The sequence below is a fragment of the Puma concolor genome, chromosome A1 (genome assembly GCF_028749965.1).
Source record: "Puma concolor isolate L17-30 chromosome A1, mPumCon1.1.hap2, whole genome shotgun sequence".
Lineage (NCBI taxonomy): Eukaryota > Metazoa > Chordata > Mammalia > Carnivora > Felidae > Puma > Puma concolor.
Window position 1 is genome coordinate 187,681,740 of NC_141667.1, and position 15,553 is coordinate 187,697,292.

Sequence of the window (15,553 nt, forward strand, 5' to 3'; positions counted from 1 at the left end):
TTGGTGTATAATTGTTTATAGTATTCTCTTATGATGCTTTGTATTTCTCTAGTATCAATTATAATATCTCATTTTTCATTTCTGGTTTTATTTTATTACAACTAAGCAGATTTCTCTTGGCTGTAAGTTGTGCTGTGAGAGTGGTTGATGCGAGTTTCTTTTACCTGCTCTAATGGATCCAAACTTCATATTTTTTATTCTAATGGTGTGTTGGAACTTCTCCACTGGGGACCTAGACTTCACAAAGTCTCTCTGGTCTCTGGGAAATTGTCTAAAACAGTGTTTTCCAGGGGTTTCCAGACCACAGCAAAGCAAGAGGGGCTGAAAATAATTCACAGACCACTGCAGGTCCACAGCTAGGGCTTGGGGCTGAGTTCTGTATGCCTACCCCTTGACACATGGGTGAGCAAGACTCCTCCTAGGTCATGTGCCATCTAGTGCTAGATCCCACAGCTCTTACAAAGATACTTTTTTCCATGGATAGATAGCAAATTGTTGTCAGGGGGAGGATGACACAAATGAGTGACATCTGATTATTCAAATCAGAGAATGATAATGTTAATTGAACATATACTATTTGCCAGACACAAGGCCAGTCACCTTGCTTGCATTAATCCAGTTAATATTCTGACAATAATTTGATGAAGCACCTTGTATTATTATCATTATTACAATTGTCAAAGGAGAAAACTTAAAGAAGTTAAGTAACTTATTCATGATGCACAACTATACATAGAACTCACATCCAATTCTATTGGACTTTAAAAATGTTAAGACAAAACATGGTGTGAACAGGTCTTTCTTAGCTTTCCACTCTTCATTGTTCAAGAATTAGTTATTATGTGCCAGGTGCTATTCTAGGTACTGGAAATAAATTCATAAATAGGCCAGACAAAGACCCTGCTCTCCTGAAGTTTATATTCTAGTAGAGAAAGCAGATAATCATCATGGGTTTTGTGGGTTTTTTAAATATGTAATCCTGAGTAGTAGTAAGTTCTGTGAATATTCATGTGAGATAATTAGCTAAAGAGTACTTTGCAGAAACTAAATGGTTAGAATAACTGTCCCCTCTGAAGAAATAATATTCAAGCTGAGATCTGAATGATAAAAAGATACCAGCCTTAAAAAGGTCTGGTGTCAACTATTCCAGGGAGAGAAGGGGCCCATGAATATACTTTAAGGAAGGCACATGCAGGACATATTAAAAAATAGAATAACCCACTGTGCATGGACCATAGTAAACAAGTGGAAATTAGTTAAAGAAGCAAGCAAGGACCAGATTATGAAGGTCCTTAATAGTCCAGGGAGAGATACAATGATTGTACACTAAGTGACATGGAAAGCCATTGGAGAATTTGAAGCAAGAAAGTGATCTGATGTTAAGTCATGTTAAAATAATTTATTATAAAGATATAGAAATAGAGATAAGATACATCTAGCCCTGGTTGCTAGGTGGTAAATAAAATAGAAGAAGCAATAAAAGAAGCAAAAAGACTGAAAAGCCTCTTACAGTAGTCTAAATGGGAGGTGATGGTGGCTTTGACAGAGTAAATGGTATAAGGGAAGGGGACTTCAATACGTTTTGAATGTATAGTGTATTTATAGTTGACTGGATCCGCTAAAGAATTAGATAAGGATAATCTTAAAAACAGAAATCAAGGTTGACTCTCACATTTCAGGCCTAAGCAATTTATTTATTGGTAGTAGCATTAACTGAAATGTGAAGAAATAGCTCCTGACATCTGCTCTGAGCAACATGGAATAGATGCCTATTTGATTGGGCACATGACCTAGCTGGCAGTGTGGAAAGGGAAATGAAAAGGGAAGTCCATAGATCCAGTTTTACCACTAATAGTATGACCTGAAAGTAAATCACTTCATCTTTCAGAGTCTTAAGTATAAAACAAGACAAACAAACTAATAACCCTTCCCTACTATCCCTTCACACAGTAAAAGGACTATATCTCAACTCCTATCTTCCATGCTTTTTGTGCATACAACTTCCATCTCAAATCACTATCTTCTGTTTCGGCTTATTTCTCACCCCTGCTACTACAATATCTCTTGAAATGCAGACTAATAGCAATTGCTTTTTTAACTGAAGGGAGAAAGATTCAATAAGGCAGAGAAGTAACATAGAAATTTTCCCATCAGCAATTGTGGTTAATCATGACAAATACATCTGTACTGCACTAGCATACAAATTTTCCATTGTATCATATATCCAGCTCCTATCCCTTTTATGAACTATCATCATCAACTCTCCTTAAATCATTAGTGACCTTCCTCCATATCACTTTCTCCCTGGAGATCACCTGTAACATGCCTGTTCTTCAGCTGTCAGGCTTTTTAAAGCCTCAAGAGCTGGTAAATTGTTCCATCACCTACAGTGCCAACCCGATTTTTGTTCACAGGGTAGATCTTAGACTATTAAAAATCGTTAAGATAAAAATTTTCTTTCTTTTTATTAAATTTCAAAGTAAACTACTATAGGTAATAAAATAAATATTTTAGATCATTCAAACACATACTATTGAAAGATACCTAAATTAACTTGACAAGATCTGGAAAGCTTTAAGTTTACATATAGTATAAGTTGATAATATTTAAAATCATGCTTAAACTATAATAAAATAACTGATGATGTCATACTAAGTCCTTCACATTCGCTATTCCACAGTCTGTTGAAAAAATTGGAAGATGTATCCAGTTAAAAAAAAATTAGACTAGGGTCCTACCTCATATTATTCATGAAGATATAGATAAGTTATAGCAAACAAATATGAAAATCAAAATTAGGGAAGCATTGACTCTTGATTTTGGCTCAGGTCATGATCTCACCATTCATGAGTTCAAGCCCCTTGTCAGGCTCTCCCTTTTCTCTGCCTGTGTTTTCTCTCTCTCTCTCTCTCTCTCTCTCTCTCTCTCTCTCACACACACACACACACACACACACACACACACACATACACAATAAATAAATAAAATAAAACTTAATAAAAACAAAATTAAAGTAGGAAAAGATTATATAAGTTGACATTATTGTAACTGGAAAGAGAACAAAACCTAATTACAACACAAAACATAGAGACACAAGGAAGAAATTGTTAAGTTTACCACATTATAAAAACTTCTGAATAAAAAATAAGAAATTTTTTTAGAAGTAAACAATGAAAGAAAAATATTTTAAATATAAATAATATCCAAAATACCTCAATAATTCCTCTAATTCAATTTTTTAAAAGAAATTAACCAAACCCAACAGAAAAAAAAATTGTGCATGGAAATAAACAGAAGAGGAAATAAAAATGGCAATAAACCTATCAAAGAATATTAACTAAGAACAAAGAAAATGAAAATAAAATACATACCATTTTTCACTCATTACATTGGGAATAATATTTTAAAAATACGAATATCAATGAATACGTGTAAAGAGATATTCTTATAAACTCTGATTGAAAATGTAAACTGTCAGAGACTATATGAATGGTATTTGTCTGTATTAATAAAATTTAAAAACACAGGTTTCCTTTTACCTTGTAATATTCTGATATATTCATGAAAAGCCAAAGGCATGAACAAGGTTTTCTGTGTAATGAGTTTGGACTAACATAAAATGTAAAGAGATGTAAACGTCCATCAACAATTGAATGATCAGGCTGTTGAAAACCAAGCGGTATTTTATAGGATGTGAAGACGTTTAACGACCTTCAGGAGACACTATCCTATCAGGAGAACATTACATGTTAATACATATGATACTGTTTATGTGTTTTAAAATTGTCAATTTCTTTTGTTTTGTATGCACATATGTGTATGAAATACATTTTGAAGTTTAACAAAAGTATATATCAAACATCTAATCATGGTCAGTGTTGGGAAAGAAAATGGTAGAAGGTAGATGGGGCTATCAAAAACGACTTTTGCTTTACCTGTCTTGCTTACATATTTTGCAATGAGAACATACTGAATATATGAGTGGATTAAATATTTTTTAATTACATTAAAAAATAAAATGAGTAACTGGAGAAGACTTCTTAGGTTTAAGCCAGAGAAATAAATCATTGTTAGACTTAGCCCAAAGATCACATATTTTTCAAAAAGAAGCACTAAGTCTATACCCAAGCACAGATTTCAACATCCATATGTTGAGAGGCTGAAAATAAAATGAAATCCAGAATAAAAAATTTCAAGATGTATTCATCTTTATTTCATTTTGAATGAGTACTCATGTGTTAATATATAAATAAGTTATTCTCATTATTAAGCCTTTGTTCATTTGAAACTTTGAAAGATGATATGAAGAAAAGAGAAATAAGACATATTTCTGAGTTTCCCTTATATAGTTCAAAAAGAAATATGGGAATAATCCAATTAGCAGTAACTGTTTATAAAAATCCAGTCTTGTGTGCAGGTCCAAACGTGTCTTGGTATCAGTATAATCAACATGCAGGTAGTAAGTATGACTTACTACCATCTGCAAGAGCAGATGTGATTCTTCTGGCTTTTCTTTCATCCTATAAACTCCCTTTCAGACTATGTGACATGGCTTAAAAAATTATATACATATTCCAAACCCAAAAAGAGATTATAGAAACATCACCATTAGTAAATAGGTTAAACTTCAGCCATAGATAAGACAAAAAACATAGTTTGGGACCTATAACTAATTTTTAACTTCAGATATTAATATTAAACCAAGAAAGCAATCAAATGAAAGAGCTCTAAATCCCCAGAGATGGAGTGCCTGGGTGACTCAGAACTCTTGACTTCTGCTCAGGTCATGATCTCAAGGTCATGAGATCCAGCCCCATGTCTGGCTCCATGCTGAAAATGCCGAGCCTGCTTAAGATTCTCTCTCTCCTTCTCTCTCTGCCCCTCCTTGCTCTCTCTCTAAAATTAAAAAATAACAAATAAATCCCCAGAGATACTGAAGAAGTCAAAGAATTAGGGCAGTGGAAAGCCCTCTTAAGCATTTGTTAATTAACCAACTATATCTATTATGCAGCTAACATATGAGATTAAAAGAAAAAGACATAATTTTCCAGAAACAAGCTATTTATGTGAACAATTTTACCCATACCAAAAAATAAGGGAAAAATTGGAATTGTTCATATACCCCAAAGTCTTAATAGTATAATCAGTTTAATAGAGTAATTGTTCAAGATTACTTTATTGAACTAAAGTCTATGCAGGCACTTCCAAAGATACCTAGTAAGGGATAGATAAACATTAATTGAGCACCTAGCGGATGCAATACTCCAAGCTAAGCATAGAGAAAATGGTAGTATAGACATTGTAAACAGGATCAAGATATAGTCCATGCTCATTTGAAGCTTAAAGTCTAAAGGAGAATATAAGTATTGAACTATTAATGTCAGTGATGATTGGTTAGTGATGAATCTTGTGCTGAGAGTAAATAATTGATCTTACCTATTTTGAAGGTGTGAACTGGGGTCAGTGAAGGATTCTCTGAAGAAGTGATATTTAAGTTAAAATGTGAAGGATTAGTAGGAATAACTGTATAAAGAAGCGAATAGAGAGTTGCAGAAAAGTATTTCCCAAAGAGGGAAGAGCATGTGCGAAGGTTCTGAGACAGACAAGAAAACAATATTGGAAGAAGACCAGAGATCATAGCTCAAGAGAGAGCATTGTGAGAAATGAAGTTATTAAGGAAGGCAGGTCTTAGATCAGATAGGGCTCTATAGACCACATTAAGGATTTTGGAGCTAAGAAACAGTCAAGTCATTGGAAGGGTTTTAACTATAAAAAGAATATGGTAAGTGTAAAGATATCTTGAGTATTGTATGAAGACTAATCAGAGGGCATCAGTGGTACATGTGGGAAAATCAAAGAGGAGGTTTTTACAGTATTCACATGAAAAGTGAATCAGCTATGGTGAAGATGTTTGGGATGAAGAGATTCAAGAGAGCGCTGTGTAGGTGGAATTCATAGAACTGAATATGTGGAAATAGGAGAGAAAGAAGGTGATGTTCATAATATCTCACAGATTTTTGGCAGGGACATATGAAAAATGTATCAGGATTCTTATGAAGTATGGGTACAGGGTTTGGACACTTCTGTTTTGCAGAGCTTTGCAATGCAGCCCCTGTGAAGATCATTTGAGATGACTTGGATAACATTCTGCAGTCATCAGGAAAATGTATACTCTGTAGACAATCTCCAAGGATTCCTAGAAACTTTTCTGTGGAATAGTCCTTGAAAGAAGCTTGTGATTCTATACCTGAGAGCACTGATATTAGGTGCTCTAGAAATGCTGAGAGAAGTAGCTCTAAGCCAAAGGAGGAAGGAAGAATGATTGTCTCTGGGAATTCCACAAGAATGACAGGGAGTTCAAAGGATGCCAATAAGCCCAGGGCAAAATAATTTGTATCACAATCCTTTGCTAAGTATTTCTGACAAAGAAGAAATTGTTCTCTTTATTATAAAATCTCCCTAAAAGATGCTGACAATTACCTAACAATAGAGTTGGAATCACAGAAATTCTGGATCAAGATTTGAACCTGTGACAAACAATTTGATATCATTCCCTAATTATTAGTGACAGAAAGTGTCAAGAAAGTGGAATGTGATGTAGGCATCTAGTTGATTTTGTCCATGTAGAATGGTAGAATTAAACATAGGCATAATAATAATATATATGGTATAGGAAATGCATACACACACAGAGTTAGAAATGTTTACTAGGATACATATTTATATATTATATCTGGGCTCCTTTGTTATATAACCCCCCCCCACCTAAATTACTTATTAGTGGATGATCATTTTTTTTCTAGTCTCCTCCTTTGAGATACATTTTTAAATAGAATTCTTAAGCTTCTAGGAATTATTTTTTGTCCTACAGTTAATCTCTTAATAAGACCACTTTAGCTTAATATAAATGGTAATGCATAGCATTCTACTCACTGCACAATTCTGAACTTGCTCAGAGATTGCATTTGAGCAGACTGGCCTTACCCACGGGCAGAGTTGGTTAAAAGACACTTGGTATGGTTTCAGAACCACAGAGAAGACTCAAGTTTTTGACCCCTGTTAAGTGTTCTGAGAAGAGTTATTTAAGACCTTGGCAACCCATCAGAGAACCTATTGTATGTAAGAACTGCATTAGGCAGTTCTTACAATCAATCTGAGGGATACAGGACTCAGATGTGGGTAAAGTGCATAACAACAGCAGGGCTACATTTGCAAAAGAGGAAATCAGCATAGAATAAAACGTCTGGATGACAATTACCAGAGTGAGCTAGAATATCACCTGTGAATGAGGTGTATTTCTAGATGTGAAAGAATAATAATCTTCCATTTTAGTTTCTTGGATGGTCTATTTCCTTTTTTTTACACTTTCATACTGCCATTATTGGTTTAATTTCATTAGCCACTGTTGAGTGGCCTGCCATTTAGAATGAGTTTGCATTCCATTTGTTGACAGTGAAGGATTTGCAGGTGGCATTATTACATATTATCTTAAGGATTGAAGTGTCACTAGCTTTCAATTTACCCTAACTAAAGAATTTTTTCCCAATATCCTTCCTGATACCATTTTTCATTCAATCTTTATAAATGTTTATTAATAGTGCACAAATTCTTCCTTAAGTATTGAACATGCCAAAAGAGGTATTTGTTTTTCTGCTTCTCTACTCCCGTATTTAAACATGTTACATAAATATGTCCACACCTAAATCTGTCCCATCTTGTTGATCCATTTTTAAAATTCACACCTTGTCTTGTATAAACACAACCCAACCGTGAAAGTAATTTCTTTGTGAGTCATAACCTTGCAAACATTAAAGTAATTGTAAAAGCATCTCTTGTTAGCTTGCAATTAGGGTATTAAGTTTGATATCATGCTGTATTATATTTTTTTAAAAAGGTCATAAAGGGTTTTATCTCTTAATGCTCAATAGCATTTAGTCATAAACACATACTAAGATAAAGCTAAATATATATTCATTTCAACACCTTCAAAAATAATTAGTTTTCCTGGGTGTATCATGGCAGATGGAGCTGTTTTCTTAAAGAGTATGTATAGAACATGTAAACTGAGCAGGTACCTATAGGCATGCCACAATACGCAGGAATGGTCTGTGTATTTGATTAGCCATAGTATTCTTAAATGAAGCTGTCATCTTCAATATCAGGGAAAAAAATGATCCATTGTAAAACAATGAATTTGAACCAAATATAGCTTTAGAGTTCAACTCTCTCTATATCTAGCAGTGACTCAGAGACTGTATAATTCAAGTGCAAGAGGATTACAAAGACAAATAAACCCCTATTCAATAAGACCTGATGATATTCCTCTCCTTCACATCCAAGAACTGGATTACTTCTAGAAATCTATGTAGCAGGCTAAGTTCTAGCAAGGTGCACATTATCTGCCAAAACTCTCCTGCAGCAGGGTTTCAAGCCAAATGGAGAACCTTTGGTAGCAGAAGCTCCTTCTTTTCCTGTGTTTATTAACTCATTTAATGACTCTTCCCTCTCACTCATTTGCCCTACATTGGATGTCCTTAATATCTGTCAGAGCCATCCCCTGTTCTCCATCACAAACATTTCCTCAATTGGATTTGTTACCATTTCTTACCATTTATTGAAATGTTTCCTAATTGATCTACTAGTGTCCAGCTTAAATCCCTTCCAATTCACTCACTACTCATTCAAACACAAATCTCATCATGTCATTCTGCTTAACATATTCTAATGATCTCCTCAGTAACTCCAGGACTACAGGGCAACACTTCTATTTATTAGTTTTAAGTTGCACTCTTTTCAAAGCTCCTTTTCCATTATCATGCCCACTTTGTGCCTACACTCAGACACCTTCTGCTCTAACTTCTCTAAACATGCTGTGCTTTCCTAATTAGAGCTCTTTGTTGAGAATGCTGTTCAAAAGTTAGTTCAAGTATCTCCTCTTTCCTGAAGATTCCTCAGCAAGTGTGCACTATAGGAATGTGGGATGTGGTGAAAAGCTTGCTCTGCAAAACAGCTGGTGTTTGAAAGTTCTGGGATCAAATTCTAATTCTCTGGCTAGCTGTGTGGTCCAGAAAAACTGGTTGGTCCCCACACATAACAGTCAACCATCTCCACCCTTACTAAATGGGTGCCACCACAAAGGAAGAGGACAGGTGGTCAATGCCTGAGCACCCATGGTCCTTCCTACTCTGACTGTGACAATTTTTCTTTTTATTGAGCTATAATTGTCATACAGCCTTGACTAGTTTAAGGAGCACAACATGTCAATTTCAAACATTTATATATTGCAATATATATAATTACCACCATAACATTAGCTAACACTTCCAGCATATCATATGATATCATTTTCATTTCTTTCTTGTGGTGAGAACATTTAGAATCTAGTCTCTTAGAAACTTTGAAGTATGCATATAGTATTATTAACTATAATCACAATCCAGAATTTATTCATCTTCTAAATGCAAGTTTGTACCCTTTGATTAACATCTCCCTACAATTCTAAGAAAGAAGAACAAAGCAGGAAACATCACACTTCCTAATTTCAAAACCACTGTAATCAAAACAGTATAGTACTGGCATAAAAACAGAAACACAGAGACCAATGGAAAAGAATGGGGAGTCCAGAAATAACCACCTGCATGTCAAAAGCTAAGTATTTGACAAGGGAGCCAAGAATACTCAATGGTGAAATAATGGTCCCTGCAATAAATCATGTTGGGGAAAATGGATAAATACACGCATAAAATGAAGTTGGATCTCTTTCTCACACCACTCACAAAATTAACTCAAAATGGATTCAGGACTTAAGGATAAAATCTAAAACTATAAAACTCCTAGAAGAAACCATAGGGAAAATGTTCCTTAACGTTGGTCTTGGCAAGGATTTTTTTGATATGATACCAAAAGCACAAGCAAAAACAGCAAAAATCAACACACAGGACTACATCAAACTAAAAGCCTCTCACAGCAGAAGAAACAATCAATGAAATGAAAAAGGAGCCTATGGAATGGGAGCAAATAATTACAAATCATACATCTGATAAAGGGCTAATATCCAAAATATATAAGGAATTCATACAACCCAATAGCAAAAACAAAAACAAACAATCCTATTAAAAAGTGGGCAAGGGAACTGACATGTTTCCAAAGAAGACATACAAACGGCTAACAGGTACACAACAAGGTGCTCAACATCACTAATCATCAGGAAAATGCAAATCAAAATCACAGTAGGTATCTCCTCACACCTGGCTGTGACAGTTTGCAAGTTTGCCAGCCTGTCATCCTTCAGGGCTCTGCACACAGTTTAACCCAATCTTGCCATACCTGAACTATGATTCTCTCTGCTTCCTCTTAGCCATTATGGATTCCTACAAACTGTCTCTAGTGCTTATTTTTGCCTGCTGCCTCTATAGAGGCATACAGCCTCTATTGGCCATACAGCCCAATGTCTAACCTTGAATTGGTCTTTAAATTGATACATAGATAAATGGATTTAGCAGCACACACTTTTTTGATGTATGAAAGTACCCTCTACTTCAGCTATAGTTTTTGCCCACATTAATTTGACAAGTTTGCATCGCCCTACATCTCTCTGACCTAGTCTCCCCTCTGTGCTCTCACCCTGGTACTCAGAGCCTATTCTATCTGAATCACATAATAGCAATAATTATAATTTATTGTACACCTACTACGTACTAGTCAGAATACAAGACACTTTGTATACATTGTATTATTTAATTTCCCCACAATCCCAGGTGTAGGTGTTACTTGCACCACTTTAAAGTTGAGGATATGAAAGCAGAGAGGTTGAGTACTTGCCCAGTCACACCTTGTAAGCACAGTATTACTGCACACACACATACCAAGTCAAGCCACAGAAAAGGTGGAAGAATACAAACATGTGTGAGTGTGTGTGTGAGTGTGTGTGTGTGTGTGTGTGTGTGTGTGTGTGTGTGTAGGGATGAGGAAGGGGTGATCAGGGAGGGGAGAGAAGTAAACATTACGGAGAAAAAGAGCACACCTCAGAGGGACTCAGAGCATAGCCCTCTACTTGAGTATTTGACATGATACATCTGACCCCAAATCTCTCACCCAACATACCTCTTCTAACCACATTCCTAGATCCTGAGCTCAAGCCAGAAGGCCCAAAATCTCATGGCAACTTCTTCTGTTGTCCAGGCCCAAGGGACATCTGTCACATACAGGTAAGTCCAGATGCCTTAATCCTGAGTGGTATGGTCAAAAGCAGCTGGAGCCTGGGGAGACAGAAAATGAGACTCAAGAGTATCATTAGCTGCTTTGCTGAGTTACAGAATTTTGTAAGAAACAATTTTGGCCAGGAATTTTTTTCGGGGGGGTGGGGGGCTGGAATTTTGAAGGAGGTGACAGTAGAATATAAACAGTACTTTGCCAGAATTCAAAAGGAAGTTAACTGCAGGAAGCCTTATCTCCCTGCAGTTGAAAAGAAAAGTTGAAAGAAGAAAATAATTGAACTAGAACTGTTTCCTTCAAGATTGGGGCCTTAAGAAAGGTTCTGTGCTGTGAAAAATAAGCATTATAATAACACAGTTGTCGTTTAATAAATACCTACTTTGTGCAAGATATTTTGTCATCCTGATCTCATTAACCTTACAACAACCTTATAAAATGGGTAATATTTCCCCCCCTTATATCTAACAAAATCAAGGCTGCAAAAGATTGGGTAACCTGCCACATGAGTCAGAGTTCTCCAGAGAAATAGAAACAATAGGAGATGTATATATGTGTGTGTGTGTGTGTGTGTGTGTGTGTGTGTGTGTGTGTGTGTGTGTATGTATATGTATACATATATATCCTACATAAAAAATATATATGGAAAGAGATTTATTATAGAGAATTACCTCACATGATTAAATAAGTCAACAAGTCCTAAGATGTGCAGTCAGCCACTTGGAGACCCAAGAGAGCCAATAGCATAATTCTAGTCCAAATGTCTACAGTCTCAAGACCCAAGAAGAGCCAATGTTTCAGTTCAAATCTGACGGCAGAAAAAAAAAACAATATCTGAGCCCTAAAGCAGTCAAGAGAAGGAATTCCCTCTTATTTGGGGGCAGATAAGTCTCTTGGTCCAATTCAGACCTTCAAGTGATTTGATTGAAATCCACCCAGATTAGAGAGAGCAATCTCCTCTACTCAGTCTATTGAAATGTCAAACTCATCCAAAACTACTCTCACAGAAACATCCAGAATAGTATTTGATCAAATATATGGGTACCCCATGACCCAGTGAAGTTGACACATAAAATTAACCACCACACTTGCCTAAAGATATCTAATTTATAAGTGCTGAAGATGGGATCTAGACCCAGGTCTGTCCTCTTCAAAAACCAACAGTTATTGCTCTGTGCCAGAAACACGGGACCATGGAATTACCTGGAATGTTATGATTTTATTACTTAAAAGAGCTGTGCTGAGACCACAGAAAAATTAGTCTATGAGTGATTTACACACACACACACACAAACATATTCACTCAACATGCATAACAATACACACACATGCACACACAATTTTAGGCCATTAGCTAGATAGGTAAACATTTAATTTTTGTACTTGAAGCAAATTAGGTATGCTGGAGCTGGAATGCCTCAGAAAAGGAGAAAAGGATCAATAGTACCAAAGGTGCTGTGGGACAGGGCGAAGCCAGACACCTGGTTTCTTGCAGTAACGTAGAACAGTTTTGTTCAATGGCCACAAGTTCCACCACCTCAAATGAATTATTTGTCAGTTTAATTATAGTCAAATAAAAAGCAAAACTTAGGAGTGCCTGGGTGGCTCAGTCAGTTAAGCAGTTAACTTTGGCTCAGGTCATGAGCTCATGATTCATGAGTTCAAGACCCACATCAGGCTCTCTGCTGTCAATGCAGGGCCTGCTTTGACCCTCTGTCTCCCTCTCTCTCTGCCTCTCTCAAATAAATAAATAAATAAATAAATAAATAAATAAATAAATAAACATTTAAGAAATAAGAGCAAAAATCAGTTTGAAATCATCCTGCCATATACTTGCAATGGTATCTTTCTTGCAATGTCTCAAGAGAAAAGGGAGAATCACATTTTTCTTGGTTAAAATAAGGAATTCAACCCCCCCCCCCAAATACAGGTGATCAGTAATCCTATTCTGTCCAGACAGCTTAATGACTTTCTGGAAATCAAACATCAGGAATATATTAAGGAATTAGCTGCTAAAATTGTAAGTCAATTCTATTTTGTTCCCATGGTTTCATGTGACATTATATTCTCCAGGAGGGGAAACATAATGCTCAAAATGTGCCTGGTTCAGGATGTATCTATGTGTATAGAAATTATAACCCCTTGTTAAGTAAAAACTATATATACATGAATGCTATTCATAAAACCCACTAACTGATATAACCATATGCCCTTTCCTCTGTGCAGTTTTACTAACCAAGTGTGTACTATTTTTAAACTTGTCTGAGGCTTTATGAAAAAATCAGTGAGCTTCTAAATCCATCAAAATCCAATGATAACCCTCCAAGATTTCTTCAGCATCAGATGATTCTGGGGGACAAAAAAAAAGAGAACATTCTTGATTACTGAAAGAATGAAATCCAACAAATTGGGAGCAATTTGATTCCTAGGAAGACTCTATACCTGAGGACTAATAATCAGTTGTGATATGCTACTTCTTAGAAAAGATACTCTGAGGTTATGCACATCATCTATCTAATCTGCAGAAATTTTCTGAGTCAAGCAGGCCTGAACCAGTGTACTATGGCTTTCTTTGCTTTCTTCAGAGAAGTGTCACGTGGTAAAATATTACTTACAATGGGAAGCCCTGAAGAAAATGTTAACGTTTTACTAAATCTATGGCTGGAGGTTGCTGATATGAATTTATATAAAGGCAAAATAAATTACAGTTGGGGGTCAAAACGTCATGGCTCACTCTTTCATAGAAAGGGAAACTGCAGCCTAAATGAGACAGCGCAGACTAAGAGTTGGACTTGAGCTCTAAACCGCAACCTGGGCCTGTCATGGTCGTAACACCACCCAAGTCATTGTCCTTACGTCCTTTATATGCAATGCCTAGTATGAGAATAATAGTTACTTTGTATTTCAAATGCATGTTATGATGACTCTGTGGAGAAATACCAAGGAAGAAAATGGATGAGAAAACACCTGCACTGACAACAGAAAAAGACTGGCCATGAGAAGGCAAATGAGAATAAAATGTAGCACTAAAGATCTTGAGGAAGAAAGGTAAGAGGAGCAAAATATGGAATAGAGTCAAAACAGAGCAGAAACCAGGATTCCCAAATTATACTAATTATAGATGTGGCAAGAAGGAGGGTTAGAAGCTACTGGGTAGAAAATTTAATGCTGAAAGAGGGAAATGAGGAACAATATAGTCATGAAAAAGGGGGAAAAATCCTCTTTGGTGCTATCTGGTATCCACTGCTTTCCCAAAAGACCCTGAAGGGGAAAAAGGTTGGTCCTGAGGCACATAATAATCAAAGCATTCCATAGCATATTTACATCCTCATATCTTTATGTGTTACAGCATGTTTACTTCTTTCTTTCATTTGGTAGAAGACAGCAGACCAGAGAATCTTAAAAATTTTTTTTGTTATAATTATAAACAGGCAAAGATGCAAACAAGTTAGCAATTGCCCATGTACGGATTAGGTTATGAAACTTTGACTAACAAGACACTGGAAATATTTCCAAGACACATTTTTGCAATGATTCAAATGTCAGGGTTGTATGATGTAAGTTTGGGAAATAGCACACTGATTTATTTTCAAAGATTTATTTGAGGAAAGGAATCAGAAATACAAGCTGCAATTTGTAATAGCACTGTTTAAAAAGCCAAAAATAAAGATTGTTTACATATTGTATTAGAAATGAAAAATCTACTAGAGACAACAGCTTTTTGTGTTCAAAGAGTACTACAGTGTTAGAGTTCACCAAATAACTTCATAAGCTGATATAAAATCAGCATAAAACAATAGGAGCTCAAGAAGAACTGAAATTTTGCATGGCTAAAATAAGCCATCCACATAGATATGTTCTTGATCCTTTAGCCACATAAATCTGGTAAGAAAATAGATGAGTCAGTATGAGGAATAGCAGCTAGCAAGATCAGATAAGTAAATAGCTGGTTGATGGATTCACTTCCAGGTTGACTTCTTTGCTCTATAGATTTATTTACTTGCGATGAAAGGAGATATAATGAGGACCTTCAAGGGAAAAGGATCTTCTGGGATGTGTAATTCTATTTGTTTCAAGTAGTGCTTTATGATCACCACACTGGTCACAAATGCCCTCTGCCCTCCAAATCACCATAGTGAGAGACTGTGTGCTAACAGAGAGGAAGTACATGTTAATAGAAGTGAAGAGAAAGGAAAAACAGCATATCCCATGGAAATACTCAACACTTCATTCATTCATGTCACTGAAAGGTCCCTTCCCAGTCACCTCATTCAACTTCATAAACTCAGTGCCTAACACTGCTTAGTAGATGAAATCCACCCAAAAAATATTCTTTGAAAAA

The 15,553-nt window shown here is 35.8% G+C and overlaps 1 long non-coding RNA gene across 1 annotated transcript in view; it reads right to left on the reverse strand.

The window, feature by feature from the left end:
- The window catches only part of LOC112861512 (uncharacterized), a 261,338-nt gene that overhangs the window by 221,996 nt on the left and 23,789 nt on the right, over positions 1 to 15,553 (reverse strand). The window contains exon 3 of the long non-coding RNA XR_015252338.1: positions 11,104 to 11,258. This is a non-coding gene — a long non-coding RNA (uncharacterized LOC112861512). The remainder of the gene's footprint in view (positions 1 to 11,103; positions 11,259 to 15,553) is intronic.